At 36.5% G+C, this 8,534-nt stretch overlaps 1 long non-coding RNA gene across 1 annotated transcript; it reads left to right on the top strand.

Annotated features, from left to right (window-relative positions):
* The first annotated feature begins 1,677 nt into the window (after positions 1-1,677).
* LOC143267190 (uncharacterized) lies at positions 1,678-8,142 on the top strand. The gene is made up of 2 exons (XR_013042106.1): positions 1,678-2,348; positions 7,651-8,142. It is a non-coding gene; the product is annotated as an uncharacterized LOC143267190 (long non-coding RNA).
* Positions 8,143-8,534: the final 392 nt, after the last annotated feature.

Here is an 8,534-nt window from a genome sequence, read left to right as displayed (position 1 = left end):
TAGTTGTCTTTTTTAAACCAATATTCTTATATTACACTTATATTATATTATAACAAACATCCATAATTAACTAATAACCAAAGTGTCCACACCCCTCTTGGGAATGTGGATGTCACTTTCTCTAGACTACTTCCTATTTTCTCTGGGTGAAGTCATTTTTAGGGGTCTCTGAGAAAAAAATTTGAGATAATGGCCAAGTCATTGGAAGACCAGCTACAACCTTTGTTGACAGATATCACCTGTCAATTTTCTCTCTTGATCATACCTGATCCATATTAACCTGGAACAAATCTACAGCCTCTTGTTTTCTGTGGAGCCAAACGCAAAATTGCTACTCCAAAACATTTTTAAACTTCTATTTAACAAATACATTTTTGATGTCTTTTTTTAAAGTTAAGATAGCCCTAAAGTCTATAGGTTGGTTCAATTTTGTAGACTAGTTCACAATCCCACACCACCCAACAGCTGTCTCTTGCCCATTAACTAGCAAAAATTCAAAATCAACATGATATTATATAGGATCCAGACTCCCTGCTTATTTGACATCTTTACATGGCTTTTTTCTTTTATATTAATTTTAGTGTCTCTTTAAAGACTATTTTTTCAAATTATTTCTTTCTTTCTGTGACTATCTATACCCATTTTCATTTCTTTCTTAAGCATATGCACATTGTGAAACACACTGGAACCTGTTTAGAGGATTTTGTTTTTGTTTTTTCCATACTTTTTGACCATAGGAGCAAACTTGAACCTGCTAAGTTACACCTGAATCCTCCATGCATCACTTGGCTGGATCTGTGTCCTTCCAGGGTGGTGAAAGCCAAGCTTAAAACTTGTAGCCTGGTCAGAAGTGCCCTTGACCAGGAACTACATTCAACCCACAAGCTATGGAACACCAGTGCCCTGCACTGTGGAAGGCATTTTTTACTTTTTTTTTTCTACTTTTCCTGCTAAGGAGTTTCTGTAGAGCAGAACTTTTTAAAGGAAATGTGCCCATTTTTTGTTTGTTTTGTCTTGTTTTTCAAGATTTCTCAGGCCCTATGGAAATATGTGAGCCCCACCCTGGTACTGAATTATTATTATTATTATTATTATTTACTCTTTTGCTTTTTTGGAGGGCCCCCAAAAATCAAGGAGTAAAAACTACCAAATACAGAGTGGGCTGAAAGATAAATATCACTAAAGACCTCAAAAATTCACATGAGCTGGGTGACAGTGGTACAAGCCTTTAATCTCAGCCCTGGGGAAGTAGAGCCAGGCATATCCCTGACAGTTCAAGGCCAGCCTGGTCTACAGAATGAGATCCAGGACAGCCATCAAAACTACACAGAAAACCCTGTCTCAAAAAAAAATTATGAAACTATACTAGCCTACTATTGTGGAAGTTCCCTGAACACACACACACACACACACACACACACACACACACACACACACACACACACACAGGCAGGGGGAGAGTAATTATCCTAAATCAGAGCAACAATACTCCTACTGGGCACCAGAGAGTACTAAAAAGGCCACTGCAATGAATAGGTTACTGGTTTTGGAGCAGTTGGCCAGCGAGTTCCAATAGACCACCAAACATTCCAGGCTATTATCATTACTCTTAGCAACCACCAGAATTAGAACCCCCCTCCCCCATGTTATCATAATTCAGTCACAGAGCATAGAAAATCCATGCTTGGAACTGACCTCAATGCTTCATTCCTACCAGCTATCTTTTAAAATTGTGTAAGGTGCTGAGAAGTCTTGTGGAGGAGAGTAAATCCATCTATTATACCCCAGCTATGTACCTTTTAAGCTCTAATAATGCCTAGCCTGGTAGGATATGACCTCTGATGCAATACTGGCAGGAATGGAGTAAACAACTACTTTCTAATTAGATCTAAATTCTGCTCCACAAGATGAAAGCAATATCTGACACTATTTTCCAACCAAGAATCTGTAACTAGATAGGTCATAGGCCTACTACTATATTTTGCTAAATAGAAATAGCATCAAACCGACCTGTAATAATGTATCATTTAGATCCACAAATCAATGCATCTCCTAGCCCTCTTCTGAGAAGCTTCTATTTGAAGTAAATAGTGATTGACACAATGACTAACAGTAGGCCTGGCTGTAGTGACTAAGACAGTGAAGAATGCTCAGCCCTAAATGAATCGCATATACAGCATCTCTTCCTTCAAAGCCCCAGGAATCATTATATGGTAAGGGAATGAAAGAACATAGGACTCTGCAAGGATGCATTGTTTTCCTGACACAGAGTAGCAGCTACACATATGAATAAGACAGCCTGCACAAGACCTCTGTAAGCCCAGATCACACCAAATCCCTGCATGGAGGTATGAAATAGGCACTTAGTGTCACCACTAGTGACGGAGGTATTGACAGTCTTTGGGTATTGGGAGATGGTTTTCACTGACAATGTAGCCACTAATAGGTTGACCATATTTAAATGGAAGATGTGGGAGCTCACAACTGACTCAGTTTCCCAGTTTTCAATCGAGTTCAAGCTTCTGTGCTCTAGAGCTGTGAGAAAGTCCTGATCAGCCAACAGGAAGGAACACACTATCTAGCTAGATGCAGGCTGCTGATGCCAGCTGGAGGTACATCAAGATAGAAAATGAAAAGGCCTGCTCCTTGACACGAGGCAGGAAAGATAGCGGTTGAATGCCTGCGCTGTGCATTGTCCTACCTCTGTCCTTCAAAATTGTATATAAGCTGGCTGTGAAATAAACTCGGGGCTGTCCGGCATGGACCAGCAAACCTCTTGACTTTTCTGTCTTCTTCATTGTCTCTTCAATCCCCAAGCCTCTACCCAGCTACCCAGGTGACTGTTGGCAAGCTCCGACCGGAAGACCAAACAGATAAGAATATTTTGGCAGCAAAAATTGGTACTGATGAGAAACATACATACATACATACATACATACATACACACACACACACACACACACACACACACACACACAGTTGGACTGGAAGGGAAGGGAGCTCTACATGAAAAAGTTCATGGTAGGGTATGGATATAATTAAAAAACACATATGAAACTACCAAAGCAGTTTAAAATATATGTTAAATACATACAAACATATGTACATATGTACACTGTATATGTGTATATACAAAATAAAATAAAATCTAATTTGTGTCTTATGTCTAAACTATAATTCATTATATTGTTTCTTATATGCATTCTATTATCCTCTTGTTGACTTCTCAATATTTTTTCATTTATTGTATTTTAGAAGTTTGCCTATGTGAATTCTAGTATGGCTTTTTGTCATATTTCCTTGTTATTTTTTATGAGATTGTAGTTTTATCCATTAGGCTGCTAAACTCACTTGGTTTACAATGCTCTGAACCATAATTTTCTCACATACATCATTCTGTTCTACTTTCTCTGCTCTCAATGTCAGGATTTGGGTTATTGGCTATTGACACTTATTTTTCCACTGCTGTGTAATATCCTTTGTTAGCTACTTTTTATGAAAATAAATTTTCCATTTAATTTTTTATTTATTGTTGTGTCTGGATGTGTATAATGTGATATATGGTTTATATTAACCCTCCCTCTGTCTTGAAAACATTTAATTTGTTCTGAAATTTACTGTTGAAATCATCTGTAAAATTTTCATTAAAAATGTATGTCTATTTTTCAGTCTCAGTTTCTGTATTTTATTCCATTTAAAGAAAGCTTGTGGTTTTCTTCTCTGACATCTTTATTCATTATTAGTGTGTATTTTTTAACCTCTTTTAATTGATTCATGATAAAAAATTTCAATATTTAATCTCATTGTAGTTCAGAATCTATATTGTCCTTATATTGCTATTTTTATTGAGTATGGGTAGTATTTTCCAGTTAATGTTATATTATTTTTAATATCACAAAAATCAATTGTTAGTACTCATTTTAAATGTTTTCCAAAATTTGTTAAATTTTTCTTTCTAAATGGGAATCTAATTCATTCTGAGATGTTGCAAGGTAACCAAATCATCAAAACATAAGTATTTATATAATTGATAGCTATATATTTAGAAAGTGGTTTTTTGAAATATTCCAGTGGTGAATGAACAAGGATTCCTAAAGACTATATATATATATATATATATATATATATATATATATATATATAATTTCCTAAATATTTTCACAAACAAACACAGGAGATCATGAAATTTTGATGTTCAGGTAGACAACACAAATTAATTCTAAAGATAAAAGAAAAAAAATGACAGAGTTATTAAAAAGAAAGCTGATACCTTAGATTCCAACAAAAGACAGTTTCCATTGAGTAGGTTCATCATCAATTATATACATGAGGCTGCTCGAAACAGGAGCTGAAATTTCTGTAAAGTTAGATGCTATCTTTAGTGGTATCATAAAAAAATGTAACAGATAATTAAAAGAAATAGACTGTGTTAGTCGGGGTTCTCTAAAGGAACATAACTGATAAAATTCATTCTGTAGAGCAATTTACTAGCTGGGATGAGTAGTCCAACAATTGCACTCTGAATGCTGTAGAAGATAAAAACTTGGTAGATGAACAGTCTAAGAACCTAGATACTATTATAGTCATGAAGTCCTAGGGAGATGCTGGTCTCCAGTCCATGTTGTATGCCAAAGAAGCTGGATTCTAATTACAAAGGAAGATGGTAGCAACAACAATGGCATAGACGTCTACCAACAAAAAACATAACCAGGCAAACAAGCATGTTTTACCTTTTCACTAGACTCCTTTGCACTCAGACCTCTTTATATCTGGGCCACCACATAAAGGTGCTGTCCAATTCTGGAGACTGTGTTCTCCCTACAGTTTATAATTCTTGGAGATACTTTCACAGACCTGTCGAGGGATTCTGGTGATGAGCAAAATTAAATATTAAGAGACCTAACTAGTTCTGGATACTGCAAGTTGGCAAGAAAGAGATATCATTCAGTTTCTTTTTTGAACCAGTATTCAAATCCAAAACCCATTAAGGGAAGAGTTGGCCAGGTTCTCAAGTTAAGGTTCCTCACAATACAACAGTGATTGTATGCCATGATATTCTGAGTCATCATTCAAGAGGACAGTAGTCTCTACTTCTGTTGCTATGCACTGGAGGCAGAAGAATTAGGGAAATGAGCAGACACTTGCAAGATCAACAGAAAAGAATCTGATTTGATTTGATATTTAGAGGAATCAAGCATTGTTGCTGTGCTGCTGAGCATTTACAAAGACCACACATATAAGTGGTCTTTCTCTAGTTCCTAGAACAATGATTTAAATCAGAACATCAGGCTATTTTGAATAATCCTTATAATTGTCTCAGAAATAAGAGGTTTTGACTGAATGATAAAAAAAATCATTCTATTTAAAATGAACAAACTTGGTAGATTGTAAATAGCAGACTGCCAGAAACTCTATTATTTGCTCTAATTTAAGGTATAATGAAGGATATAGTGTCATTATATGAACACATTTATAAATATATGATTATTGATTAATGTTGGCATACATTAATATTTAAGTGAGAACTGAATATCAGCAACAATTCACCTAGACATAGTTTAACAGTATCTCATTAGATCTTTGTTCTCAGGCTATATCAATCTCTCATCATTTGAAGTAACATGGTATTAGAAATCTAGTTCTACAGGACAGTCTAAGATATCATACATCTTCAACACTTTTAAATAGTTTTGATAAGGCATACACATATGTAGTGTGTAAGATAAAGATTTTTCTTAAAAAATCATATAAATTTATCCTTATCTTGTTTTCCACTTCTTTGACTAGCCAAAATAATATAATACTAAAACTTAATATTTTATTTTATACACTTATCCTTTGATACTATGTAGCTTACAGACTGCATTGTGTCAAGGATCCTACACAAATTTTAATGTATTCCAGGTGTGTGTTAATGCTCTTATCTTAAGCACTTTCCCTGCTATGATCCTATCAGGCTGGTTGTGAACTCATTCAATAATAACACAAATGTATTTTCAGCATGATACTGAGAATCGTCATCATATGCATGTATTTATTTACCTAATAGAATCTTTACACTGAAAAATTATTGTGGATCCCAGTACACACTTTTAAACCTAGCAGTCCAGAGAAAAAAGCAGGAAGACCTCTGTGTTTTCAAGGCCAGGTTGGTCTAAGAATCCAACTTCAGACCAGGCAGAGCTATATAGAGATGATCTTTCTCAAAGAAGGTGGAGAAGGAAGAGGAGGAGGAGGAGGAGGGGGAATATTGGTGAAATTATTAAGGCAACTTCATGTAGTTAAAAGGGTGGATTATTTTGTGTGGTAACTTACAAGCAAAGGGATAGGTTACAGGGTCTGGGATAGGTGTAGCACATTCAGGCAGTGTTCTCTGGAGAACTCTGCTAGGTCTACCTCCAGCGTCCTGGGTCCACGAACCAAAAGAGCCAGCGTATCCAGATCTCGGTTCTTCAGGGTCCTCTCTCAGCCCTGCCTTGTAGGCATGACAGTTACTGAAGCCTCCATAGGGTTGGAACTTCCAGATCAAAGCTGGAATGGCTACCCACCACAGAGGAGGAGAGAGACAGAGACAGAGAGAAGAGGGGTTTGAAGGGCAGGGAAGGAGAGGGGAGGGGAGGGGATTGAAGAGGAGAGAAGGGAAAACTTGCAGTGCTTTGGTGTCCTGGCTCGTCCTGGTTGTCAAATTGATATACCTGTGCAGAAGGGACTTCAGTTCAGGAATTGACTCATCAGATTGCCCTGTGTGCACAAATATGGGGTTTGGTTTTGATTTCTAAATGATAGAGGAGAGTTTATCCTACTGTGGTCTTGCCATCGGTGGGCACATAGACCTGTATTGTATAAGAATGATAGTTTAGGTAAGTTTTAGTAAGAAACAGGGGAAGCATGTCAGTAAACAGGGTTCCTCGCTGATTCCTGCTTAGGTACTTTCCTCTGAGTCCCATCCTTAAGTTTGTTTTGAGATTTTTGCTTGGTTTCCCTTGAACGATGGACTATATTCTTTGAATCAAATAGACTCTTTTGTTCCCAAGTAGTTTTGCATTAGTGTTTTATCGCACCAACAGAAATGAAAGTAGGAGGACAAAGTCTATGAAGGAGACTGGAGGATCATATGGAAGGATGCACTAAAGGTTTTTTTTTTTTTTTACACTCTAGAACAGAGCTCTTAGTCTCTCTCTCTCTCTCTCTCTCTCTCTCTCTCTCTCTCTGCATATAATCAAAATATTTCAAATTTCAAAAGAAACAGTTTATCTTCTTAGACTGTCTTTGAGAATTGTACTTGTCACTTATCAGTGAGTAGTGAAAATGAATAAATTGTTTTACAAGTACTGCATGCAGGAAAGTACCCCTTGATAATGCACTGATGATATCAATCTACAGACCCTAGATCTTACTCAGTTCCAGAGCAGTTCATTTTCTTGATTGATTGATTAATTGATGGATTTTGTAAGATTGTTGGACTTCCCCAAGTACTACAAAAGAACAGCTCTTTTAGTCAAAAGAATCTCAAGAATAAGTTCAATATTTTTCAACAAAATAATTTTTATCCTTATCCATATTTATCACATTGTGTCATGCAGAAGTGTTTTGCTAGCATGATCTCATTTATCATTTATTACCTCTGTCATCTCTTTTTGCTGTTGACAGGACACTCACTGAATCAAAGAAGCAATTGCTCCACAAGGATCCATGGGAAAAGTGCCAAATATCACCCTCCAGATGGCTATTTCTTTGCAAAAATATTGATTTCCATCTCTGAACTTGATCCAAGAGTCCCATGATAATGGTGACAGTTTACTGATCTTCTCAATGAGTGGACCAAGAGGGTTCAAGCCATGGTGGCCTGTCATCACATTGTGAGCTAGCACAGGCTGCCAGGAAAGAGGAGTAAAGTGTGACTTGGCTGAATCATCCTTCGTCACAAATATTGTTGTTACTAATTTAAAATGTTCCTTTGCATGTGAACATTGCTTTCTATACTACAGTGTCACATATTTATACTTTAAAATTCTTGTAGTATCAAAAACTATGCAGAATATCATAACGTTCATGGTGGGTTGTCTGAAGTGAACCTATGCTGCTTCGTAATCAGAACACAGACCACAGTAATAAAACTGCTTGTGTTTCCCTCTCATACAATGATACTCATTACATTATTATAGTGTGATGTAATGTGTGTGTGTGTGTGTGTGTGTGTGTGTGTGTGTGTGTGTGTGTGTATGAATTGGACTGACCGTGCTACTTAGAAAAGAAAAGCATGTCATGCAAAGACATAGTGGGTACCTCCACTAACACTTCTAATGCATAGTATGTTGCTATTGAAAGAATGGGCACAAAAAAAGATTGCCAGATGAGTAGCAGTTGGAGAAGCATGTATTCTCAAATTATTATGACATAAAACAACAGTATCCTGAAATGGTTTCAGGAATTGTTTAGTGGTTAAGGAATGAATGAATTAGAGAAAAAAACACTGAAGAATTTCTTACTATCATTACTAAAGTGTTGTGATATGCATTTTTCTCCACTGAACC

The sequence above is a fragment of the Peromyscus maniculatus genome, chromosome 9, assembly GCF_049852395.1.
Source record: "Peromyscus maniculatus bairdii isolate BWxNUB_F1_BW_parent chromosome 9, HU_Pman_BW_mat_3.1, whole genome shotgun sequence".
Classification (NCBI taxonomy): domain Eukaryota; kingdom Metazoa; phylum Chordata; class Mammalia; order Rodentia; family Cricetidae; genus Peromyscus; species Peromyscus maniculatus.
This window is presented reverse-complemented; position numbering and strand designations above follow the sequence as displayed.